Source organism: Sciurus vulgaris (assembly GCF_902686455.1).
Source record: "Sciurus vulgaris genome assembly, chromosome: 2".
In the NCBI taxonomy this organism is placed as follows: domain Eukaryota; kingdom Metazoa; phylum Chordata; class Mammalia; order Rodentia; family Sciuridae; genus Sciurus; species Sciurus vulgaris.
In genome coordinates this window covers 171,630,945-171,658,133 of record NC_136462.1, presented here as the reverse complement: position 1 = coordinate 171,658,133, position 27,189 = coordinate 171,630,945, and the positions used below count along the sequence as shown (strand labels likewise).

Below are 27,189 nucleotides of genomic sequence, written 5' to 3'. Positions count from 1 at the left end.
TGAGTCAAACTGTATTCCTCTCCACCCACACCAGGCTCAATGGTAAAAACTGTCTACATTTAACTGAAAATGAGTGTGTGCCTACCTTTAACTTCCTATTCTTGAGGCAGTTTCGATAACACTCCCTGAAGGCCTGCCACTCAATAGGACAGTCAGCTTGGAGATGCCACTTGCACTGTGATAATGATATTTGCAAGCTTGTCTTGCTCTGCTTTTGAGATGGCAGTACTGTGGGTGGTCAGTGTTCCCTTGATTTTGAAATCTTATTGTTGTCAGCCTGACTGAGATAAAGTTTAATCCTAACTTTTTGAACTTTTGGACATGGATACATAAGAATTTTTTTCTTTATTGGAAAGTTTCATGGAGTCCTTAATATGCACTGGTCATGCAAATGCCTAGTTCTACAACCCAAGTGGCTACAATAGAAAAGAAAGAAATGACAGTTCTTTTGCTTTCTCACTTAAATTTATAAAAACTATTTAAGATTCAAGAACTAATGTTTTATAATATAAAAGGCCACACAAATTAGTTCAGGGTTTCAGAGTTTTTATAGATGACCTGTGTAACTTACCACTTAATTTTTAAATTATAGAATTTGGAACAGAAAGTGGTTCTACTTTAAAGTGTGAGTTTTTATGCATATATAGTATTTACAGATTAGGAGCAAATATATTTTAATAAATTTAAATTCCAGAATATTGCATTTTGAGTTATAAATTCTTAAAGGTTGTTCATGGATGTTTTTTCAAAATTCATTGGATATAAGATGTTTGAGAAAGATTTAGAAATGAGCCTTTCAGTGGATAAGAAAAGAGCATAGATAAAGCCATTGGGAATTGTTTCTGCAGAATACTTAATGTAGTTTAAGGTTCAGATATCAGAGGACAGATCAGATTCAAGATCATAAGAGAACAACTCTCCAAAATTTTTTAGAGAAACAGACCAAAGGTTAAAAGCATATATCAAATCGTAAGTGGAGCAATGAATCATAGATTAAGGAAAATTATTTTTTGTCAGCAGTTATGAGGTAAATCTGATAGGCACATAGTAAATGGGATGATATAGGAATTAAAATTTTTGTCGCTGGATTACCATAGCTTACCACATTCCCTTTGAAAAGATGGTCAACCTGGTTCACATGAGAAACTTCGACCAGTCTTTCCCTAACCCCATCAATAGGTTGCCCAGGATTCCCGTAATCAGACACTCCCGTAATCAGACACTCTGAATTTCATCTTCAGCTCCAAATATCAATATTAAAACAAAATATACAATGACTCTGCTTAAAGGCCTGAAGTCAAGGAAAATAAATGGACTTGTTCCTTGTTAGGAGTCAGAAGCAAACTAGATAATAAGCATATATTTCATTTTTTTTTCACATCAGTTTCCACATATATCCTAATTTCTACTTCTTTTATTTTGATCAACAATAATTTTGAAACAACTCACTGTTTTATTTATGTTGGTGAAGATGTGAGAGTGAAAAAAATGAACAAAAGAACTAAAGATTTTTGGGAATGACTACAACATGGTAGGTACTCTATGAGCCCCTTTTCTATATGAATTTTCTATTTAATTCTTTTTTTTATTGTAAACAAATGGGATACATGTTGTTTCTCTGTTTGTACATGGCGTAAAGGCATACCATTTGTGTAATCATAAATTTACATAGAACAATGTTGTTTGATTCATTCTGTTATTTTTCCCCGTCCCCCCACCCCTCCCACCCCTCTTTTCCCTCTATACAGTCCTTCCTTCCTCATTATTGCCCCCCTCCCTAACCCTAACTCTAACCCTAACACTAACCCCTCCCTCCCCCCATTATGTGTCCTCATCCACTTATTAGCGATATCATTCAACCTTTGGTTTTTTGAGATTGGCTTATCCCACTTAGCATGATATTCTCCAATTTCATCCATTTGCCTGCAAATGCCATAATTTTATCATTCTTTATGGCTGAGTAATAGTCCAGTGTATATATATACCACAGTTTCTTTATCCATTCATCAATTGAAGGACATCTAGGTTGGTTCCACAATCTGTCTATGGTGAATTGAGCAGCTATGAACATTGATGTGGCTGTATCTCTGTAGTATGCTGATTTTAAGTCCTTTGGGTATAGGCCAAGGAGTGGGATAGCTGGGTCAAATGGTGGGTCCATTCCAAGTTTTCTAAGGAATCTCCACACTGCTTTCCACAGTGGCTGCACTAATTTGCAGCCCCACCAGCAATGTATGAGTGTACCTTTCTCCCCACATCCTCGCCAACACCTGTTGTTGCTTGTATTCTTGATAATCGCCATTCTAATTGGGGTGAGATGGAATCTTAGGGTGGTTTTGATTTGCATTTCTCTTATTACTAGAGATGTTGAACATTTTTCCATATGATTGTTGAATGCTTGTAGATCTTCTTCTGTGAAGTGTCTATTCATTTCCTTAGCCCATTTGTCGACTGGATTATTTGCATTCTTGGTGTAGAGTTTTTTGAGTTCTTTATAGATTCTGGAGATTAGTGCTCTATCTGAAGTGTGATTGGCAAAGATTTTCTCCCACTCTGTAGGCTCTTTCTTCGCATTGCTGATAGTTTCCTTTGCTGAGAGAAAGCTTTTTAGTTTGAATCTATCCCAGTTATTGATTCTTGCTTTTATTTCTTGTGCTATGGGAGTCCTGTTGAGGAAGTCTGGTCCTAAGCCGACATGTTGAAGATCTGGACCTACTTTTTCTTCTATAATTTGCAGGGTCTCTGGTCTGATTCCGAGGTCCTTAATCCATTTTGAGTTTAGTTTCGTGCATGGTGAGAGATATGGGTTTAGTTTCATTCTGTTGCATATGGATTTCCAACTCTCCCAGCACCATTTGTTGAAGAGGCTATCTTTTCTCCATTGCATACTTTTGGCCCCTTTGTCTAGTGTGAGCAAATTGTATTTATTTGGGTTTGTGTCCGTGTCCTCTATTCTGTACCATTGATCTACCTTTCTATTTTGGTACCAATACCATGCCATTTTTGTTACTATTGCTTTGTAGTAGAGTTGAAGATCTGGTATTGCAATACCCCCTGCTTTGCTCTTCCTACTAAGGATTGCTTTAGCTATTCTTGGTTTCTTATTCTTCCAGATGAATTTCATAATTGCTTGCTCTATTTCTGTAAGGTATGTCATTGGGATTTTAATTGGAATTGCATTGAACCTGAATAGCACTTTAGGTAGTATGGCCATTTTGACAATATTAATTCTTCCTATCCAAGAACATGGGAGATCTTTCCATCTTCTAAGGTGTTCTTTAATTTCTTTCTTTAGTGTACTGTAGTTCTCATTGTAGAGGTCTTTCACTTCTTTTGTGAGATTGATTCCCAAGTATTTTATTTTTTTCAAGGCTATTGTGAATGGGGTAGTTTTCCTGATTATTCTTTCCAAAGATTCATCACTTATGTATAAAAATGCATTAGATTTATGTGCATTGATCTTATATCTCGCTACTTTACTGAATTCACCTATGAGTTATAAAAGTTTTCTGGTGGAATTTCCTGGTTCCTCTAAGTATATAATCATATCATCAGCAAATAGGGATAGTTTGAGTTCTTCTTTTCCTATTCGTATCCCTTTAATTTCTTTGGTCTCTCTAATTGCTCTGGCTAGAGTTTCAAGGATGATATTGAATAGAAGTGGTGAAAGAGGGCATCCCTGCCTTGTTCCAGTTTTTAGGGGGAATGCTTTCAGTTTTTCACCATTTAGAATAATATTAGCCATGGGCTTAGCATAAATGGCCTTTACAATGTTAAGGAATGTTCCCACTATCCCTATTTTTTCTAGTGTTTTGAGCATGAAGGGATGCTGTATTTTATCAAATGCTTTTTCTGCATCTACTGAAATAATCATGTGATTCTTGACTTTAAGTCTATTAATATGGTGAATTACGTTTATTGATTTCCTGATGTTGAACCAACCTTGCATCCCCGGGATGAAACCCACTTGATCATGGGGCAGTATCTTTTTAATATGCTTTTGTATGCGATTTGCTAAAATTTTGTTGAGAATTTTTGCGTCGATGTTCATTAAGGATATTGGTCTGAAATTTTCTTTCCTCTATGTCTCTGTCTGGTTTAGGTATCAGTGTGATATTGGCTTCATAGAATGAGTTTGGGAGGGTTCCCTCCTCTTCTATTTTATGGAATACTTTGAGAAGTATTGGAATGAGCTCTCCTTTAAAGGTTTTGTAGAACTCGGCTGAGAACCCATCTGGTCCCGGACTTTTCTTTGTTGGTAGGCTTTTGATGACCTCTTATATTTAATTCTCGCTCTCATTGTCTACAGTTTACACATGAGGAAATTATCCCTTACGTGACTTATCTAAGTTTATATAACCAAATTAAAGACAACATGGGATTTAATGCTAACCCTATTTATTTCTGGGACTACTCAATTATACCAAAAATCCTGTGGTAGAGTTTATTTGAAATTTGTATTATCTTCTTAATGTAAGCACCTGTGTATTGCTGACCTTCTTGACACATTATTGACCATTTGGCTTTGAATTGAGAGGTGGAGATAAGCTTAAGATTCAAATTAACATGAGATATTTGATACTTTTTTAGACATTGTAGGCAAATGCATTAATTGTGTGTATGATTCTACAAAAATTTCTGATATGAGATAACCCACTGCTAACAGGTATTGAAAGAACAAAGTTAAAAAATGTGTTTAAAATATATGATTTGAATTAGAAAAAAAAAAAAACTGAAGTATTGCTGATACACGTAGAAATCAAATTGGATACACATTGATGTAAGTGCTACACAACTGTCCAAGGTCAGCATAAAGCCAATTAAATAATAAACAAGAATTAAATGTACAATGCTTGCATTAAATTGGTATCTTTTTTGAGAACTACCCTTCCTAAAATGATTTAGACTTGGCAGATATTTAAAACACAGTGCATAGCTCTCACTGGTGAAAACAATGTACCTATATCACAGGTATCTTCTCTGTTCTTTTGTATTTGACCTGCGGTTTAATCTAAATTCCTGCAATTGTCTGGCCTTCCTGCACTTCCTCCTGCTGTGTATGGGGAGAGCCCTCCTAGTTACCTCTGCTTATCTAGACTCCTCCATAGGGTCCTCCCTACCTCTGCTTTTGTGGACTCCATTTCTATTGCACAGAGACACAGGTACCCTTCAGTAATTAATTCTCTGTTTCTAAAATGTTTTATTTGTTATTTTTAGTTATACATGACAGTAGAATCTATTCTGACATATTTATGCAAACATGTACTATTTCTTATTCGAATCAGGATCCTAGTCTTGTGGATCTACAGGATGGTAGGATTCACTAGGGTGTATTCATATGTGTACATAGGAAAGTTATGTCAGATTCATTCCATGGACAGATTGATTCCACTGACAGATTCATTCCTGTCCCCCATTCCTTCCCTTCATTCCCCTTTGTCTAATCTACTAATTGTTAGTTCTGCCATTTTCCTTCAACAGTTCTTTCTTAAATGCTGGCTTCATATCAGATGTTCATTGTTTGCCTGGTAACTATCTTCTAGTGAGGAGGATTCTCTTTGTCCTTTATTTACTAAGAACTAAAGGCCAACGATTTTAAGTTGTGAAACAATTTGACTCAACGTAAGTTAAAAGTTTCTAATGCATAGAATTTTTCCATGGTGGGGGGCATGTTGAGAGACAGTGGAAGGATATAAGTACAAAATAAATGATCCTTTGGAAGAGCTGAGGGAATCTGAACTGTAATTAGCAATTGATAGGCTCTGCCAACTTGGGAGCTTTGAGTCAGTACCATTATTAAGATGGACGTTACAGGGAAGGGGAAGACTCAAGAGGAAGGGTGAAATCAATTTCATCTTACTTCTTGATAAAAACGTGAATTCTGTTTTCTCCCAAAAGCAATGCTGTAAGCCAAGGTCATGTTCTCAGGAATGGCTTATTAGTCAGGCATTGCAAAGGCTAATTGTGAATACAGAACCTTCTATTTCACGCTTATTATTTTATAAAGAGCATAGATTGTTGCTCCAGATTGTAAAACCAAACAAAACTCACCACCAGATTTAACCTCATGTTACTTTAATCTGTTCTTAACTTCACTGAAAATATTCTTTGACATATCAAGCTTATGAGAGGAATTCTTAATTCTAGCATTTAGAAAAAAAGAGACTATAGTTTTGACTGTACCTGTGGCTACATGTTCCCTTAAATTTCCATGGAATTAATTGAAGATCAGCATAAGTTCATGGGTTATCTCTGCATCAAGGCTGAAGGTGGCTTCAGCCCCAACTGTATGCATGCTTTAAATACTGGCTCAGGTATGCATCTGCCTAAAGACTTCCTTCATGGGAATGGATTGCGACAGAAGGAAGTCTTCAGCCAAACCCACCATGCACAGAGACATGACCATCTAAAGAGGGTAACAGTGACTACCTATGTTGTATATTCATTCATTCGCTTACCATAAAATGTTTCTTTGGTGGAGAAAACAAATGTCCCCAACTTTTATGTCCTTACTATTCAAGTATTTACCTGCCAGTCTGAGGATGCCAAAAAAATTTGTTTCTGACTTATGATCAGTCACCACTATTATTCTATCAGAGTCTTTCAGGCCATAGAAAAGAGTGAAGTCTTTATCTGTGCTTCTAGAAAATGTATTTTGCTGGTCATGCTCTATATAGAAAAAAAAGTCAATTTAAAACTTCTGTTTGTCATTGAAAAGATGAATGAATTATTCAATCACTCAGGAGTTTTATACTCCTATGACATCCTTTCTTTTCAAGGTGACTTCAGAAGATTCCATCTGATTTCTTATCACTTAAATCCATCCATAGTTGACTATCCATAGTTGACCAGAGTTACTTCAGTTTTAATAGATCATAATTATAAATATGTTTAGATGGACTTTGAAAACTAATTGAACTGGCGTCACCTGTTCAGGTCACCATGCATAGGAGGTTCATAAAGCCCCTCAGCCTATAAAGACCATGGTCGCCATGCTGTCCCCAGGACACAGGATGACGATGATGTTAATGATGTGTCTTCCAAGCTCTGGTGCTGGGTAGCATGTGCTCCTTGGATGCCAAAGAGATCATTTTAACTCTCCTGGTCATGAATTTCTTATGTGCACACAGACAATACCAAACATTCTCTTCATTGAGAAAAAAAAATGTCGTCGTCATTTAAGCATGGAAGGGGAAGTCCAGACATGGACATTGGATGGCCCTGAAAAATATTTAAGGAATAATTTTATTGTCCCTTTCCAGCTTCACTCTTGACTAAAGCAAAAACAAAAACAAAACACCCTAGTATTGAAAAAAAAAAGACTTTTTTTTTTCTTTTATTGTATCCCTGCTTTCTTTCCAAGTGTATATAGCAGAGTTAACAATGCAAAAAATAGTCCAAATGAAGGTGTGGGTCATTAAAATGTGGATGTAGGGATGTCGTTTATCAGAGGTCAAGGCTGCTATTTACTCTATATTACTGCAAATCGTTTGGGCAATTATCATCTGCCTACTTATAAATAACAAATGGGTCATGTATATGATCCAAAATCAGCTATTTAAAAAACTGTTTTTTTTTTTATTGTAAACAAATGGGATACATGTTGTTTCTGTTTGTACATGGCGTAAAGGCATACCATTTGTGTCATCATAAATTTACATAAGGTAATATTGTTTGATTCATTCTGTTATTTTTTCCTTTCCCCCCACCCCTCCCACCCCTCTTTACCCTCTATACAGTGCTTCCTTCCTCCATACTTGCCCCCCTCCCTAACCCTAAATCTAACCCTAACACTAACCCTTCCCTCCCCCCATTATGTGTCATCCTCCACTTATTAGCGATATCATTCGTCTTTTGGCTTTTTGAGATTGGCTTATCTCACTTAGCATGATATTCTCCAATTTCATCCATTTGCCTGCAAATGCCATAATTTTATCATTCTTTATGGCTGTGTAATATTCCATTGTATATATATACCACAGTTTCTTTATCCACTCATCAATTGAAGGGCATCTAGGTTGGTTCCACAGTCTGGCTATTGTGAATTGAGCAGCTATGAACATTGATGTGGCTGTATCTCTGTAGTATGCTGATTTTAAGTCCTTTGGGTATAGGCCAAGGAGTGGGATAGCTGGATCAAATGGTGGGTCCATTCCAAGTTTTCTAAGAATCTCCACACTGCTTTCCACAGTGGCTGCACTAATTTGCAGCCTCACCAGCAATGTATGAGTGTACCTTTCTCCCCACATCCTCGCCAACACCTGTTGTTGCTCGTATTCTTGATAATCGCCATTCTAATTGGGGTGAGATGGAATCTTAGGGTGGTTTTGATTTGCATTTCTCTTATTACTAGAGATGTTGAACATTTTTCCATATGTTTGTTGATTGCTTGTAGATCTTCTTCTGTGAAGTGTCTATTCATTTCCTTAGCCCATTTGTCGATTGGATTATTTGAATTCTTGGAGTAGAGTTTTTTGAGTTCTTTATAGATTCTGGAGATTAGTGCTCTATCTGAAGTATGATTGGCAAAGATATTCTCCCACTCTGTAGGCTCTTTCTTCGCATTGCTGATAGTTTCCTTTGCTGAGAGAAAGCTTTTTAGTTTGAATCTATCCCAGTGGTTGATTCTAGCTTTTATTTCTTGTGCTATGGGAGTTCTGTTAAGGAAGTCTGATCCTAGACCAACAAGGTGAAGATTTGGACCTACTTTTTCTTCTGTAATCTGCAGGGTCTCTGGTCTGATTCCGAGGTCCTTAATCCATTTTGAGTTTAGTTTCGTGCATGGTGAGAGATATGGGTTTAGTTTCATTCTGTTGCATATGGATTTCCAATTCTCCCAGCACCATTTGTTGAAGAGGCTATCTTTTCTCCATTGCATATTTTTGGCACCTTTGTCTAGTGTGAGAAAATTGTATTTATTTGGGTTTGTGTCCGTGTCCTCTATTCTGTACCATTGATCTACCTTTCTATTTTGGTACCAATACCATGCCGTTTTTGTTACTATTGCTTTGTAGTAGAGTTGAAGATCTGGTATTGCAATACCCCCTGTTTCACTCTTCCTGCTACGGATTGATTTAGCTATTCTGGGTTTCTTATTCTTCCAGATGAATTTCATAATTGCTTGCTCTATTTCTGTAAGGTACGTCTTTGGGATTTTAATTGGAATTGCATTGAATTTGTATAGCACTTTAGGTAGTATGGCCATTTTGACAATATTAATTCTTCCTATCCAAGAACATGGAAGATCTTTCCATCTTCTAAGGTGTTCTTTAATTTCTTTCTTTAGTGTTGTATAGTTCTCATTGTAGAGGTCTTTCACCTCTTTTGTGAGATTGATTCCCAAGTATTTTATTTTTTTTGAGGCTATTGTGAATGGGGTAGTTTTCCTAATTTCTCTTTCTGAAGATTCATCACTTATGTATAAAAATGCGTTGGATTTATGGGCATTGATCTTGTAACCTGCTACTTTACTGAATTCACTTATGAGTTCACATGAGAGCTATTTATCTATCAACTGATGTAAACATTCATAAAAATTCTAGCACTAGCATGAGATGCATTTGGTTAAATGTAATATTTTATTGAAATTGATTTCACCTTTTAGTTCTAATGACCACATGAAAAAGTAAATTTACATTGTGACTCACCTTATGTTTCTACTGGACAATGATGTTATAGAGAGCTTGCCACATGACTAGGCAAACATTCAAGCATTTGGAAAAGTCTAGATGAAAGGGTGGCAGCGGATCTTCCCAGCCACAAACTCCTTAAGGTTCAAAATGACTTGGGGACCCATGGATATAGGTTTATGTGAATTTATTTCACAAAGTGATTTTTGGCAATGCCCCCTGTGTTCAGTGTTGATCAGCTCTCTGTGAAGTTTGTTTATAAATTTCCAGAATTTTGGCCAGAAGGAGCATCATTTTGTTTTTCACCTGTTCAACACGCTGTCATTTAAAGGAATTAAATTTCTTGCCAATTTAAATTTTACTTGAAAACTTAAAACAGTCAATAAATCATAGTCCTTTATTGTCCTAAGGGGACTATACCACTTTTTTTTTTTTTTTTTTGCAAAATGTCATGTGATATGAAATTTTGTTGAAATAACTTGGAAGAGCAAAGAAAAAGATTCCATAAATGCCATTTTGTGAACTTTTCTATTGTCAGTTGGTAGAACAGGTGGAATGGATTAGGAAGGAAAGAACCAAAAGAGCCAACCTCAAACAAGAAAATTTTGAATGTCCTTCCTTCTCTTGTGTGACATCCTACTGATCAATGAAAAGTTACCTTAGTTAGTTAAATAAAGTGTGTCCTGGTTACATGGACCGATTCTCCCTGCCCAGGTTCCCATACAAGTTGCCATCTTTGTTTGCCTATATCAAGACAGTATAGGCTTCTCTTATCTCACACACACTCTTCAAGAAACCTGAAGGACTTTGTAAAATTCTAAATCATGTCATGTCTTTTCTCACATTAAAACCCTGTGGTACTTTACAATGAACTTAAAGCAAAAGCCCAGCTCTTACCTAGGCAGACAAGGGGTGCAGACTCTGGTCCCTTCCTTCATGCTTGTCTCTCTGACCTCTCCTGGTGTTATTTCTCCTTCCTCCCTAGGTTTGAGCCACACTAGTGTGATATTTATTTCTAGAATATACTAAACTCCTTCCTGCCTTTGGGCCTTTGCACTTGTGGTTTACTGTGCCTGCTCTCATTCTTCAGCTTTTCCTATAATTCATACCTTCTTGTCATTGAAGTCTCCGCTCACTTTTGTCTCTCAAGAGAGGCTTATCATGATCACCCATCTGTGGAAATTGTCATTTCACTTTTTTGTTCATCACGCTACTCTGAACAGTACTTATCACTATATGATTTGATCTTGCTAGTTTGTTTGCTTGTTTATAGTATTTTCCCCAACACACACACACACACACACACACACACACACACACACACACACACACCACCTTAAAGGAAAATCCCAAATGCTTTATAGAAGAGCCTGAGTATCTAATATACCCCCAGTGATTATTGGTGAAATGAATGAAAAATATGCAGCAATTATATTGAGACAGAGGTTGACTTGCTTCAATATCAGCATTTCTCTTAGCAGTTTGAAGATGCTATACTTCACCATCTTTTACCTATTTATCACAAACTGATGAGCTTTTTCTTAGGAGAGACCTCATGCCGGAATACAGCAATGTGTAGAGATTTTATTCAATGACAAATGTCTAACTTAAGTCTGTGTGGTGTGTAAGCTAGATGAGGATGAAGACCTGGGTTCTCCTTGGACTTGTGCCCATTAGACACACTCAGAATCTATTTCTTTACAGTGTCCCTATCTGCCTAGGACTCACAGTTTCCGCAAATGTGAGTGAAGACCACTTGGTGGTTATGCTCTAATATTTTAGTGTGAGTTTAATTGTAAGAAGTTTGAGACTCGTGATCCTTGGATGGTCCTGGAGACTTAACTAGCAGCCCTATTTCTGATTGTCATTTCAGTGGCAAAGTGTCAAATATATGCCACACTCATGGCACCTGGTGAGAAGTTAATTCAGCTTTATTCCCTCTCTCCTCTGACCATGCACAATTTCTGGTAAGTTGTGAGCCCTCTTCTTGCCCTCTTCACCCCTGGCAGGGATGGGGGATATTTGAAAAGAATAGTCAAGTTAATCTACAATTGCAGGAGTGCTTCATTTGACATAAATACTCTGATGAAGGTATATGTATTAAACAACTATTATACTTTGCCCAATTAATATTAAGTGCATTTCATCATTTTAAAGATTTTCTCAGGCTATTTTCAATAATTTCATAAGTGTGGACTTTTGTGCAGAGCAAAGAATTCTGTACTTTGAATAGCCAAATCCTTTTTTATATCTAGTAGGTTAAAATTTGGAGATGTAATGCCACTGTCAGTCTTTACAGGCACCTGGGTACAGAAAACAGGAAATAAATAGACAAAGCTGCACAATTCAATGAACTCCGTTTGTTTGCACAGTCTTATTCAAACTTAGTCATATATATATATATATAGTATTTTTAATTCTAATTTTACTTTTGAAACATTGTTTTGCTATGTGTGAAAGCCTCTGTATTCTATCTCTGCAGAATCATTTTCTCCCAATTTAGTAAAGCTCTTTTTCAAATGTATCCTGCCTGCTGCATTCAGGGAATTAACAAAGCTGACTTGATTTTCAGAGAGAAGAGCTGCTAATAAAATCACAGGATAAAGAAGTCTCACAATCCAAATGAAGTTGGCATTTTTTTTTTTTTTTTAGATTACTGAAGAGATAGCAAAGGTGAGAAATGTATAGTTTTATTATAAGTCGGAGACTCTGAATCAGAGACTCTGAATCAGATTTCTAAGAAGAGGAACAATTGTTTTAGGTTGAGAACTTAGCCCAATTTTAGCAGAATCTTTCTTAAAATGTGGGGAATGTAAAAAAAGTATCTTATTCTAGGCAACATGTTGATTAGGTATGAAGAAAACTTCTGGCTTATTTATAGACCATGGTTGGTATTCCTGAGGAATTCAATTACCTCTCAATTAAAAGAAAAAGCAAAGTTCACAAAAAGAAAGATTTGACTGAAAGAAAAGGGGTGTATTCTTGAACATACTTGTCCTCTAATGTCTTTTAAGGTGATTTTGTTTTTTTATTTTGTTTATAACAGGCACCAATAGAGGAACATGACTCTAGATTGTGAATAGATTTGTTAAAAAAAAAACCATTAACAAAAATCTGTACTCCATTATATAAGATGTATCAAAGTGCAAGTGTCTTCTACTATCATGTGTAACTAATTAAAACAAATAAAAAATTTTAAAAAAATCTGTGCACAATAGATGTATATTTGAAACTATTTTGTAGATTGTCTTAATATTGAGACCAAAGCTGAAGACTTATTTTTAAGTTTGTATTTGACTTCCATCCGATCTCATATTCCTGGTAAATCTATTTCCTCCTCTGAAGAATATTCTAGTGGCCTCAGGATGAAAAGAAGCATATTCACACAATCTCCACAAACTCAAACTCAAAAAAATAAAATTAAATAAAATAAATTTTAAAAAGGTGTATCTGGAAAAAAGAGAGAGAGAGAGGAAAAAAAAAATTAGTGACAAAGACTGAGTCCCAGAGCTATTCCCTAGGGACTCTGCCCTATCTGTGGCACAATATGTGGTCTGACTCAGATGGGCACCAGGCTGCCCTTGACCACCAGCCTTTTTGGCTGGCCTCCCCTCCAAGGTAGGGCTTACCCTCACATAAAATTGCCAACCAGGGCCCACTTGGGTATAGAGCTAATTTAGCCTCCGGTATACTTGATGAATGAAGAATTTCCTCTTGGGACTAAATTATAGGGCTTGTCGAAGTTGCTCTTTCGTGATCTGTTATTTGGAGGTAATTTTCCAAAAGAGTTGGAACACATGGCCATGAGCTAGAATAGGATTCACCATGAACAGCTGCCACGCGCTGGTTTGCACATCCCACTCTGCTTATCCTCTCCACCAGCCTCCTACACCTCTGCTCCCGCCTCCCGACAGTAGGCCCAGCCAACAGAGCTGGGCTCATGTTAGATCTTTACTTTCCTTCTTAATTAAACCACAAGAATGGTGCCTGCCTACCTTTTTCTGTACTCAGACTTCCAGAAATGTAGTATCTTGTCGTGACACGTAACACACTTAAAAACAGATGAGCAGGCCTTAACCCTCATCCTCCAATGGGGCTGATTACAACCTTCTGTCAAATTCCACCTGTCCCCTCCCCTGTTGGCTGGAAGATAAGCTTCTGATCTTCTCTGGGCTTTTTGAACTGCTGGAAGCTGTGTAAACACAAGCTGCAGGTTAGTCAGATTCTATTTGACCCAGGGCCTGCTGAGTGCAAAGAGATTACATTTGAAAACTCCCTTGTCTAATTAAGTAATGGTGACCTATGTCGGGTGGTTGCTGATGAGGTCAAATAGCAAGGGGTTTTAGTCCAACCTGCTGCAGCTGGTCACTTGCTGATAAATGAGGAGCAGTTAGTTTTTAAGGAGTCAATTTCCCTGGAGAGCTTTCCTTTTCTAAAACACTTGAATTCTGTCCTTTCTCAGAATTTCCCATTTGAGTTTCAGTATTTGGGGAAGTTTTTGCATTCCAGAGTGAAAGGTATTTCTCCTATAATGGTGACCCTCTTTTATGTTTTTTGTACTGTAGTGTACTTCAAACCACTCAGAAACTGATGTGCTGTGCCTATAGCTCTATTTGGACTGTTGATTTCTTCCAAATCTTAGAAATGAGATGAGAACCACTTTGAGTATTGACATTTGGATGGGGTATGGGAGTGAGAGCAGGAGAGAAGCTCTAAGAAATTGGTCTGAAGACCTGGACCAAGCCATGTAGAAAAATCATGAGCACTGAGTGAGCATCTACTATCTACAAGACTCTGTTGAATGATCTCTTCACCTTTATCTCCAGTCCTCACCTTAATACTTAGGACAGGAATCATTATCCCTATTCATTTCTAAGATTCCTAAAACCTAAAGATATCAACCCCTTGCATAAGTGCATTCAACTGTGAAGTGAAAGTTCTGAATGAAGAACCCAAATTCTCTTAACTTTAAGTCTTGCTCATTCCAGGTAACTACATAATTTCCTTGTGGAAATGGAATTTTCTGGAGGCTTCCCAGCAGGGTCAAAATTCGATGGATGCAGACTCTTCCAGTGAACCAGAGAATAAAAGTGAAGGTAAGAACTTTGGAGCCATGGACCTTGGAAAAATTGTCAAAAAGCCCTGTCCTTCAATATCAAGCCTGTACCTTTGTTGTCCCTAAGCCTCTGATTGTCCGGCTATCTGTCATTTCTGCCAGTAGGCCCAGCCAACAGAGCTGGGATGTTTCCTGGAGTTCTAGAAAAAGATACAAAATACCTCGAGGCTACCCCTCCTCCAAAATCTAGCTCATGGGTTCTGCCAGTCAGAATCCTTCTGCGAATACTTTTGAGCCAATCAGAATCAAGGAAATAAAATATATGTTATTGTAGAAATAAAGTGTGTGGTTTGTCTGTAACGGACATGGTTGATCCTTTTCTCCTGCCTTGAGTAGGGAATTACAATCTGGAACTCTTGCTACCATCTGCTCACACATGCAGCCATCTGAATATATCTGAGAATCCGAAAGAAATAGGGTCCTTTTGATAATGTTGGAATCCTGATCATGATCTCCCTCTCTACTTTATTTCAAGAATTCAAAAATGTTTTAGGTGTTTTTCAAACTAAACAGCTCAAGAGATTAAGTATAAATATCTTGTTAGATCCATATAACCAGCCAGCAATGGGACAACAACATGACAATGTCTCCATGCTTCCAAAGCCATCCCTTTTCCATGGAATCACACTTATTTCCAAGACAGAAAGGAGGACTTCACAAAGGAGAGGCCACATACTTTCATAAACGTGTTTCCCTATGTGAGTAAAGGATGGAGACTGACAATTTAAAATTATGTGTCTTGTAAAATCTTCCAACATTGTCTCTCAACTCATTTTTTAAGACTGCTTTTGCATTGAACACATCAAAAGTTGGAACTATATCTGTTAATTATACCCAAGAAAATAATGCAAACTCTCTCATGTAAACATGTTCCGGTGTCTTGCAACTTTTGCTCTAGATCATTCTGCACAATTTTATATCTGTAACTCTGGCTGTATTCTCAGCCAGTGTTCCATCCATGGCCTCATGCATGATATAATTTTCTATACCCTTAAAAACCATAGCAAGCTCACATTTGTAATAAATTTATTAGGGTAATGAAAAATATCTTGTCCCCTTAATTTTTTTTTATCAAGTGGCCTAGTTTCTAACACTAGTGACATGAACTTTTACTCTCCTTAAATTCTTGCCAGCTGCTCTGTCTTACGACTTCATTTAAGGTCTCAAAAACAAGAAACAGAATGAAGGTGAAGGTCACATTAACTCTGAGTATAAGTGGACATTCACTCTCCTTTCATGCTACACTCCTTTTCAGTATAAGAAGGAAATATGTTAAATTTCTTTTTTTCCCCTAGAGATAACTTGTTTTTTTTTTTTTTTTTTTTTTTTTTTTTTAAACCAAGCCAAACAAACAAAAAACAATGGAAGTCTGATATATTGGGACATTTGATAGCAACACATACATTTGAAACCCAATAAAACCCAGAGTTGGAGTCCCTTTAGATAACTTATCTCATTTATTCCCCCCTTTTAACCTTATTTGGTTAATGCTATGCTTGTTTCCATCTTAGAGATGAGTATTAGGAAGTTCTGGCATTAAGTGGTTAGCTCAAATCTGCCTGACCTGTCCAATGGTGGAGCTAGATTTTGCACAAGTATTCTAATTTAAGCTTATACTTTCTATGGTTCAAATAGTGCATTCAATATCCAGAAGTCTGTAGACAGGAAGAGTTGAAGAGGTTAGAATGCCTCCATTTTATTTCTTGTCTCCAGGTTAAAGTGAGCTCATTGTCTAAATGTCTGAAAAAGGCTTGTAATGTTTTCTGTTCGTAGTTATCCCTTCTGGGAACCACAGGAATTTTGATTTTCCTGACCATTTGTCCTCCATCAAGCCCAAATGTTGAAAGAACATTATTTTTATATGCCAATGATGGCAGTATTTGCATGTGCAAATCATGTAATTACTTAACTACCCAAATTGTGCATGCAAGTAAGGTAATTATGAACTTCGAAAATTGCTTTAAGCATCTGACCCTGGAAAAATTATGATAGCAGAAAATGAGTGGTGGAGTGGAAATTTCTTGCAAGGCTGATTCTGTTATTGTCATTGTTTAGTGGAAATATAAGGTAGACTGATTAAGTTGCCTTCTTTGCCTCGGTTTTGACATGTAAAGAAGGAAAATAATATTTACCTACTTTCAATTGGTCATGTTAGGGAAATGGAGAAAATGCATACAAGTGATTTAGAAAAATGACAGAACACTAAAAAGGGTGATATTGTTTTTAAGTGGATCCATTAACCTCTATTTTGGAATATGCCTGAGTTGACATTTTTATATGACTTTCTGGTAAACCAAAGTCTCTCTACTCAGAGACTATATGCTAAAAAACAGCAAAAAATAAAACTGGAAAAATATAAAATAGCATTACTTTGATCTATCTCTAGGATGCATAGTAATTTCTCATTGATTCTCTTAATAATTTTATATGGCATATGGAAAAGAAAAGATTAACCACAGTTATATAACATGAAACTGAAGCTCACTGAATTTGAAAGACTTGTATAGCTACTTGAGTGTTTGAGAGGCAGATTGAGAATTTAGCACCAGGGTGTCTGACCTCAATTATTCCTTTTAATATCTTGGACATTCCCATCAGAGAAACCATATTGCCTGGCAAATAGTAGTTACAGACACACATGCATTAGTCAGTAACTAAATGCATTCAGCAGTTTACCTACTTCCTAATAATTAGGTTAGCATGATAATTTCTCTTGAATTAATTTGAAGATTACTACTGCATTATATGTAAGGAAAGGCCTTGCTAAGGAAACTAGTGCTGAAGAAGGTGGAGGTTCTTAAAACCTACTTAAGAGAATACACAAATCAAAAGGCTGTGACTGTACTTCTTCCCTTCATTAAAACAGATAAAAGTTCCAGCTCTGTGAGTCACTAGTTTGGGTTCCTGTTCCACCGAGAAGAAACTCACACTATTCGTCAAGTTTCCCATAATTCATTTATCCTTTCCTCCTGACTGTGTAATGCAATGGGTAGAGTATCATCTGATAAGAGAATGTATATATTATGCCATTTTCTGAATGATTTTCCCATTTGGTACCTAAGCCTTTAAGTACTGTAAGGGTTCTAAAGAGCAGGAAAGATCAGAGGAGTTTAAAGTCTCTGAATTTCAGTGATTTTTTTGTTAATTTTTAAAATTTGTTGTAATTAGTTGTACTTGACAATAGAATGCATTTACACATTATGATAAATCATACATAAATGGAAAGTAATTTCTCACTTTTCTGATTATACATGGTATAGGATCACATCAGTCATGTAGTCATGTTTGTACATGATGTAATAATGTCTGTTTCATTCTACTATCCTTCTTGACCCCATGCCCCTCCCCCTCCCTTCACTGCCCTCTACTTAATAAAAAGTAACTCTATTCTTTCTTAGTACCCCCTCCCCCTTATTGTGAATTAGCATCCACATATCAGAAAAACATTCAGCCTTCGGCTTTTTTGGGTTTGGCTTATTTCACTTAGCATTATGTTTTCCAACTTCATCCATTGACCAGCAAATGGCATAATTTCATTCCTCTTTAAAGCTGAGTACTATTCCATCGTGTGTATGTGTGTGTATATATATATATATATATATTTTTATCCATCTGTCTGTTGAAAGGCACTTAGGTTTTTTTTCCATAGTCTAGCTATTTTGAATTGAGGTGCTACAAACATTGATGTGCCTCTATCACTGCAGTATGCTGATTTTAAATCTTTGGGGGTAAACTGAGGAGTGGGATAGCTGGGTGGTGATTCTAAGCATGTGTGGCAAGAACAGAACCACAGTCATCGGGTTTTACTTCATGTTCTGTTCTCTAACCAAGGGGTGTTGCTGTCTCCCCCTGTCAGTACAGATGTGTCTGGACAGAACACGATCAAGGATCCTTGGCCATCAAATGAGGGTGTTTCAAAGGATATGAGCCACTAAGTCATGTATACTCAATGACTTGCCAGGAAGTAGAATCATCACCACTTTTTACAGTCACAATATGTCTGAGGTTGTGTTTACTCTGGTAAAATAAACAGTCATTAGTATGATTCACAATTTTTCCATCTTTAGGGAAAGACAGATAAATTATCTACCATTATGCTCCTCAACCTTTTTCTTCTTTTATTTTCTTTCTTCCTTTCTCTCTCTCTCTCTTTCTTTCATTTTCCTTCTTTATTTTACAAATCAGATATTTTCACGAGTAGCTAACATTTCTTACGCATTTACCAGATGTCCGTCCTCTTTCTAAACACGTCTATGCCTTATTTAATGTGACCTTCACAATACCCTTGTGTTAGGCACCATTCTTTTCTAAAATTTATAGGTAAGGAAACAGAAGCTTAATGAGCTTAAGTAACTTGTCTAAACTCACACTGACTGGCTTTTATTCATAAGTACTCCTTTGAGTTACCTCTGCACTCTGAAAATTCTTCATTGATGACTCTCAGACCAACCCGTCAATGACAAATACACATACTTAAACAGATTTTCTTTCATCTACTATACATGCCCAGCAAAAGGATACATGAAACCACATGTTGTACTTTCAATGAATAACCATATCCATGTCTTCATTTTTTCCATAGAATCATGTAGCATTGATATATTGATTGATAAGAATTAGTAATATTTTCCCAGCACCATGAGATATCATTTTGAGTGCAGTAGTGAGAGTGGAGGGATCCATTGATGGAAGGTAAATTTGAATTCTTAGGTAGCTTTATTCTCCATTGAATAAGTTATAATGAGAGGCTTAAAAAAGCTTCCAGCATTAAATGGAGAACTTTATATGCAAGACTCTTTTTTGCAATGCTGAGGAGCAAACCCATGGTTTCATGCGTGCTAGGCAAGTGCTCTACCACTAAGTCTCCAGGTCCTAGACATTCTCAAACACCCAAAGTCTCTGCCTGTATATAGGGCAAGCACAATACATTAACAGAATGAATTTTGTCTTAATTGAAGGATGTCAACTCTTCCTCCTCCATTCATTTAGAAGCTCCAATTAGCTCAGATTAGAGTAACAAACACTTACAGCACTAAAAAGATGTGGTTATGGGGTGGGAGCTGAGGATACAAAGATGATGGAATAATCCAGCAGGAGAGGCAAAAACAGTGTAGAGGGAATTTCAGAGCTGCCCCTCAGAAAAGGAGCCTGGAAAGATTGTCTAGATGGAAATTCTGCCTATATCTGTTCTATATAAAAATAAATCTGATCCATTTAAATCAATTTCCATAATTTTGGATCTTTCCACTTTATTTTTACTTAACAGCTTGCTGATAATATTTAAGACCTAAAGGTTTCTTCCTCCATTTCCTCTGGGAAGATTCCAGAGATGGGAGTTAGTCCATGTGCTCCCAAAGGCCTGCTGTGGTAGCATAGAAGTCCTGAGATGCTCTAAAGTGGCTTTAGAGACCATGCAAGTTCATGACTTACCAACAAAGTTCATCTAGAGCTATAGTAGACATTAGCTGCATGTACTTTTTGATCACTTGAAAAATAGTTAATACGAATTGAAATGTGCTATAGAGTAAAATTCACATTGGATTTCAAAGACATGATATAAAAAAGAATGCAAAATATCTCTGTAACATTTTATCTGATAACATGATGAAATAATAATATGTTCATTATATTGGTTTAAATAAAATATACTCAATTTCATTTACTTCTAGTTACCTATGTTAGGGTGGATGTTTAAAATGTTAGAATATTTAAAATGATACATATGATTCACACTATCTTTTCTGTTGGGTAGTGGTGATCTAAAACCTTCCTAGTCTCACTGATAGGAACTGTTTTAAATACATTTAAAGGAGAAAATTTATCTTTTAGGTTAAGTGGCCTTCCAAGTAACAGAGAAATCTTGTGAATCAATGTTATTTTACTCCAATCAGCTTTTCATAAAATATCTTAAATATGATCTATAAGAAGCCACAGAACTACAGAAATCCTGAAAAAATATTTGGAAAAACCAGTAAAACAAATCTCAGAATGTAGGAAAGTGAAGAGTGAAAAAAAAAAAAAATCAGCAAATAATTTTCTTTCTTTTTTTTTTTTTTTTCTAGATCTTCTTTAGTTACAACTTTGTAAGTTGTTCAAAACCAAAGTTTGCTTAAAAACCAAACAGATCATGGGATTTTCTCAAGGTTAGCATCTTTTTGATGCTGTTGGTTTCAAAGTACATTTAACTTAAAAGATTATGATTAGAGGTTGTGTGATAAAGATTTCTCTCAGGAGACCCATGCTCTAGACTTATACATTCCTCAATGTGCCATTTACTCTGTTTCCTTAAACATTAAAATGAGGTTGTGGAATAAACAATGTTTGCTTTTACTTTAAGATTATGTTTTTTACATGTACTGTAAACTGCATTTATAACATATTTATAAGTACAATAACTGGAATAGAATTTCTAATCTTTTATACCATTATCTTTCACAAAATATATCTCACTCAATATTTTACTCTTTCTCTAAAAAACTGTGTTCCTAAAATTTTTATCTATAACCAAGGAAAAGGTACACGTTCTACGTTATGACGTTGGAAACAGTAATTTTACTTCTGCACCTAAATCTGACATCAAATGTTTTCCTTGGTTAAGTAAAATATGGAGGAAAGACTACTCCAAAAATGTCTTCAAAATTTTTAAAAACAAAATTTGAGATTGGTTGATAAAGATAAACAGGAAATTGTTGGAGTAATAAATACAATGTATGTGTAATTAACATAAGCAGGGAATCTTTTATTTTTTTAATCAATTTAAATCTGTCATATAAAAAAGTCAACAAAATCAAACTTTCACAGCTTCAGCTTGCTATGGAACTAAGTCAGTTGCTAGAACTGTATTTTTAATCTTATTTGTTATTAATATTGTTGTTAGTAATAATCATAGTAATTTTATTAGATAATATTAATTAGCACCTTTCCATAGACCCACTGTGAATGCTTAATATCTCATGATCTCATAGTTCTGTAATAACTACTGCATTAGAAATGCTTGTAATTCAGGTCTATAAAACCAATGAAAGACTGTTACAGCTGTAATTTTGTTTCTTAAACTTGCAACTTTTTAAATGAAGACATTAAACCTATGATTCAGAAGCTTACAGTATTATACTTTTGTCATCCTTTATGTATTATATGTACTTAGAGAAAAAGTATATTAAAATAATAATTCCCCTATAAAATGATGATTCTTTGTGTTTATAAATTTGCACCAAAATATTCTTGGAACAAAGACTCGGAAATAGTGTGACACATCTTGATAGATGAAAATCATAGCAGTTTAATTCGAGAAGGAAGAAGACACCTCCAATTTTTCCAAAGGGGTGTTCCCTTTAAATCTACAGGGAGGTCAAAAAAACATGTTGCTGTATTATTATTCGATTGCCTTGTTCTGACTTACTGCAAAAAGTAAGAGGAATTATAACAGAATAAATGGAGAATCGACCTGGGGAATTTGTTGTAAATTTCCTCCATATTTGAATTTTGACTGCTACAAATAATTTCAGCCACCTGACTACAAAATGCTTCATACTGCTACCCAGGGAATATACACTCTCAGTTCAGGTTGTCTGTCTTTGGTATGTATTTCAAATTTGCTGAAATGAACATCTGTACCAAAGCTCTGTGTTATCTGCACAATATGGCTGGCTTTCAATATTAGTTTGAATGGAAATAGTTTTGAAAACTCAGAACTATTTGAACAATAACTAAGTGATAAAAAACAAAACAAAACAAACAAACAAACAAACAAAAAAAAAAAACAGAAAAAAAAAAAAAAAAAGACTGAGAGTGTTAAGTTTGAATTTACTCCTGGTCAAAGCAGGGAAAATGTACCCAGCATCTAGGAATGAGACTTTGAGCAATGGACCCACAGAGTGAATTTTAGAAAATAACTAAGAGAGAATTGCAGATTAACTTATAAATAGGTGTATGTGCACACGAAAACAGTCCCTGAGAATACCATTTCCCTAACCCAAGAAAGGGTGAGATTAAACAAAGCTTTATGATTTCACAAGGAAAGGAGATTGGTTGGTTCAGAATTACCTATGATTTAGATGATTTAGTTCCTGATTGGTTGATTGCAGGGTAGTTTGGTGCTGACCAGTTGCTGAAGCCCAGATTCCCCCTTCAGTTTTCAGGAGCTGTAATGACCTTCAAAGACATCCAGGTTTAATTGGGATACCTCTATTGATTCACAGATTACAAGGAGTAAATGAAACCTCAGGCTGTTTTACTTCTGGTTCTAATCCACTTTCTGAGAAAAGACTGTTCTGTTTTCTTCTAGAGACAAGAACACTAGGTGTTTTAAAAGCTTTCATTCTCTCTAGGCATGGAATCACATAGCAATTATGTCCTTCATCACAGACAAAGTAGGAGTTTCTTATAGGTTTCATGGAAAATAGCCAGATGAAGAGGTAGGTGCTAGTGATGGGAAGAACTAGTTCAGGGAAATCCATTGCAGAGAGGAAATTATCAATTCCTCTTTTAAAATATTACTATCCTAAACATGATTCCAAAGCCCTGTCTGTTGATGAGCTGATCCACTGCTCCTGATCTCACTGTAGCTCTTGGGCTCTTTAATCTAGTTGTCTATATCAAACAGTGTGGTGATGGGCACGTCTTCACTTCCACTGGGGTGGGGAGAGAGCACACTCTTTTCACCCTGCATTATTAAAGCAAAGCATTTTTTTCAACCACCTTATCTAATCCCAGGGAAACGCATCAGTCTTCTCATAGCACATTGGAATGTATCTGTCCTTTCATGGGACAGTCTTATTTTTGGTTTCTGATGTTATTATACAGATAAACTCATCTATATAAGCTACAAACAGTGATTGTGCTAATGCCTTCCACAAGGCATGGTTATATCTTTACTGCCAATTGGAAAAGATTTGTAAGGTCTAATTTTTGCTCTCAAGGAATTTAGTCTCAGTGGAAAAATGACACAAGTCATAAATGGCACTTGTTTTCATAGTGGAAGGTAGCAACAAGAAGATTAATCATTTTAGTTGTCACAAAGAAAAGACTTCACAGGCAACAGAAACAAATTTTGAACTGTGTGTTAAAGTAGAGGTTAAAAGATATAGGTAAGTGTGACATTCTTTCCTTCAGAGGTAACTGTATACCACAACCCCATAGAGGTATGGAAGTGAATCCTATTTTCCTGAAACAATGAGCAGGGACATATGACTGAGCAGAGTCAGTAGAAGAGAAAAACCTGGAAAGATAGGAAAAGACGGGGAAAATAAGGCTTTAAATATCTGGTGTAATTTTGCCTTTAGTCAGTGGTTTTTGCACGAGGGAGCCACAGATAAATTTGAGAAGGGCAATGAGTTGCTCTGGTTTGCAGTTTAGATAGATGCCACTATCAACATTGTGAAGGATAAATTAGTTGCAAATTTGGAAAGCAATCTTAATAGTCCAGTTAAGAAACCAAAAACGCCTAAATGAAAAACAACTGGTAGTAACAAGGGAGATGGAAGGGGGCTCATTTGAGAGGCATCCTAGAAGAACAGACAGAAACTGATTATCTGGTGACTACTGTGGGAAAAAGTCAAAGACAAGCTGGGGAAATAAAAGCAGTTACTGTTTCCAACAGGGTCTTTTTGTAAGGTATATGAAGACTGACTTGATGGACAGAGACAAGAAATATCACCTAGATGGAGAAAAACAAGTATTGTGGTAAACCAGAATGTATTTGCTCATACATAAAAATTCTAGGGGTAGATGTGGCTGGGATCTAGGCGTCCAAAACATGCCATCTTTTGCTGACCTCTCTTCACCTCCTGAGTTTAGTTTCCTCCATGTTGAACTTCATTCTCAGGCTGTAGGCCATGGAGTAAGACTGACAGTGATCTGGCCCAGCAGCTTCCAACAACAAGTCCAGCAGAAAATAGAGACATTCCCCCCAATTTTTAAATGGGCCACTAGCCCAGGTCTTCATTGACTACCATGGCTACGGACATCAGTTCTCCAGTTCTCTGATTGAACCCTATAAACAAGAGCAGTGGAAGGGACTCTAGGGAAAATTTGGAAATGGAAAACAGATAGTGAGCAAACCACTGCAAAATCTCATTTCTAACTTGTGAAACCCTAAGGTGAGGAATACTGAAAAGAGGAAAGCTTGTGTGGGTACATGAAGAAAAGAGGAGGGAGTTGTTGACAATGGTTTGTATGACTTACTTTGTATATCACAAAATTATCCACAGAATTATAATAGTCATTGAGAGCCTGACTTACCAAAATCAGACAATATACTATTAACAATGTATATTGACAATGTATATTGTACAAGATATTGTATTGCCCTCTGTATAGCAAGTATTATCACTCACAAAAGATATCAGTATGCATGGGGTCAAGTACTTCTTTACTGATCCATTATGAAGTAAGAAAATGATTTTTAGATGCATTATAATAGTTTGTTAAATACATTTAAGAATGTATAGAGTGTGGATAGGCCAAACATTTATATTGATTTCATCTATATTCCTTGATATTTTTGGTTTTGTTCAAATGCATGAAGATAATTTATTTATTTTTACTTTCTCCTTTTCCTGATGATTTCAGTTAAATAAGCTATAGGTAAGTAGACTGTTTCCTGGTACACTTTATGATCAAGATGTTTGACAGAAACCTCCAATTACTTAGAAAATTTACTTCCAAATATTCTCACTCAAATATTCTAACCCAATATTCATTTTTAAGAATGGACAATTTCTCCATGTGCTGTACATGAGTCTGAGCAATAGGAATGTGAGGACAGTAATGCATACATTTTATACTCATAATGCCAAATATTTATTTATTGTTAAATATTATGCTATCAATTCTTTTCAGTATAGGTTTGAAATAATTATGTCACAATTAAAAATGTGGAAGTCATAAGTCAGCAATGGTTTATTATAAATGACATAGTATATAAAGTCACAAGTGAGTTCTAATTGGATTTTATTGTATCATGGTCTTGGCACAGTTCTTAAACATTTACTACTGTCATAGATAATTTATATGTAAAATTAAAATAGGAATACTGTTTACCAAATAGTGGGGAGAATGGAGTGGAGGACAGGTCAATGGTATTTGCTTATGCAGTTAGATAGGAGGAATGAGTTCTGAAATTCTATGGCCTAGTAGGGTGAATATAATTAAAAACAATGCACTTTATATCTCAAAAAATTTAGAAGGGAGGATTTGAGCTGTATTGACCATAAAGAAATGATGAGAGCTTAAAGTAATAGATGTGCCTATTACCCTAAGTTGATATTTACCCAATATACACACGCATCCAAACATCCTGTTGTACCTCATAAATATGTTCAAATGTATGTCAATCAGTTTTTTAATAGATAAAATAACAAATGTCTTCTGAAACAAATAGGGCTAACCAAACCCCGATAGCTAGAGTTTATTGAGGTGTGATATAGCAGGAAAGCACTAGACTTAGAATCTCCAACCTCCAGCTCTAATACCACCATCATTTTAGGGATACAAAACTAAAGTGCCCTCACATTCACAGAACTTCATTTCCTTTTCAATAAAATGGGAAGAGTGGGGATCATTAGGGAAGGTAAATACCAAGTGGAGCTTCAGTGGGCTGATACAAAAAGGGCAGGATAGTCCAAAGAGAGTTACTCCCCAGACGCACCTAGGGGTCTGCAAATTGTTAAGGCAGAGGATTGGGAGGAAGTCAGAGCTTCCTTGGGAAATTACAGAATTGGTTATGGTAATACCCAGCACCTCTGATTTCTCTTGCACTCATTGTCCTAAGGTCTATTGTTAAGGATGAGATGACAAGTTGTGTGTGAGTGTATTTGGAAAGTGGAAAAACACTCTGAATGGGCATTGTTATTGTTTTTTTTTTTTTAAATTATTTATCTATTCTTTTATTTTTTACAGACTGCATTTTGATTCATTGTACACAGATGGGATTAGACATTGTTATTATTTTATAATTCATCTGAGAAAAATCAGCATTTTCTCATATAAGATGAATTCCCTTTTTCTCTTATGTCAACCTAAGAAAGCCAAGTTTTTCTTTATTTTCATTAGAAAATCTATGTTTGGAATTAGGAGAAAACTGGACCATTTGATAATGCTTAGTTATCACATGAGGAGAGCAGAAGTCCTTGAGGTGTGATATAGCAGGATCTAGAGTTTACTGAACAGGGAGAAATATATTTTATAGGGGAGAGAAAGAAACAGAATGAGAGAAGAAGAAAGAGAGAGACACTTCTAGCTAGAGTCATAAATATGCACTCTGTCAGGATTCTAGTCTACATTTCTAACAGGATTTTTGTCAGGAATCAGCGTTAGCCATACGGATGGAGAATTTAATTAAAATTAGGGAGTATGTACAGCAAGAAAGAAATAATTTGTTGATTCAAATATTTTAGTCAATTTAGTAGAAAGGTCAGGCTGACTGGTATTTAGCTTTGAGTT

At 36.0% G+C, this 27,189-nt stretch overlaps 1 long non-coding RNA gene across 1 annotated transcript in view; it reads left to right on the top strand.

The window, feature by feature from the left end:
• The first annotated feature begins 1,431 nt into the window (after positions 1-1,431).
• The window catches only part of LOC306655588, a 147,028-nt gene continuing 121,270 nt past the window's right edge, over positions 1,432-27,189 (top strand). The window contains exons 1-2 of the long non-coding RNA XR_013762299.1: positions 1,432-1,531; positions 14,618-14,725. This is a non-coding gene — a long non-coding RNA (uncharacterized lncRNA). The remainder of the gene's footprint in view (positions 1,532-14,617; positions 14,726-27,189) is intronic.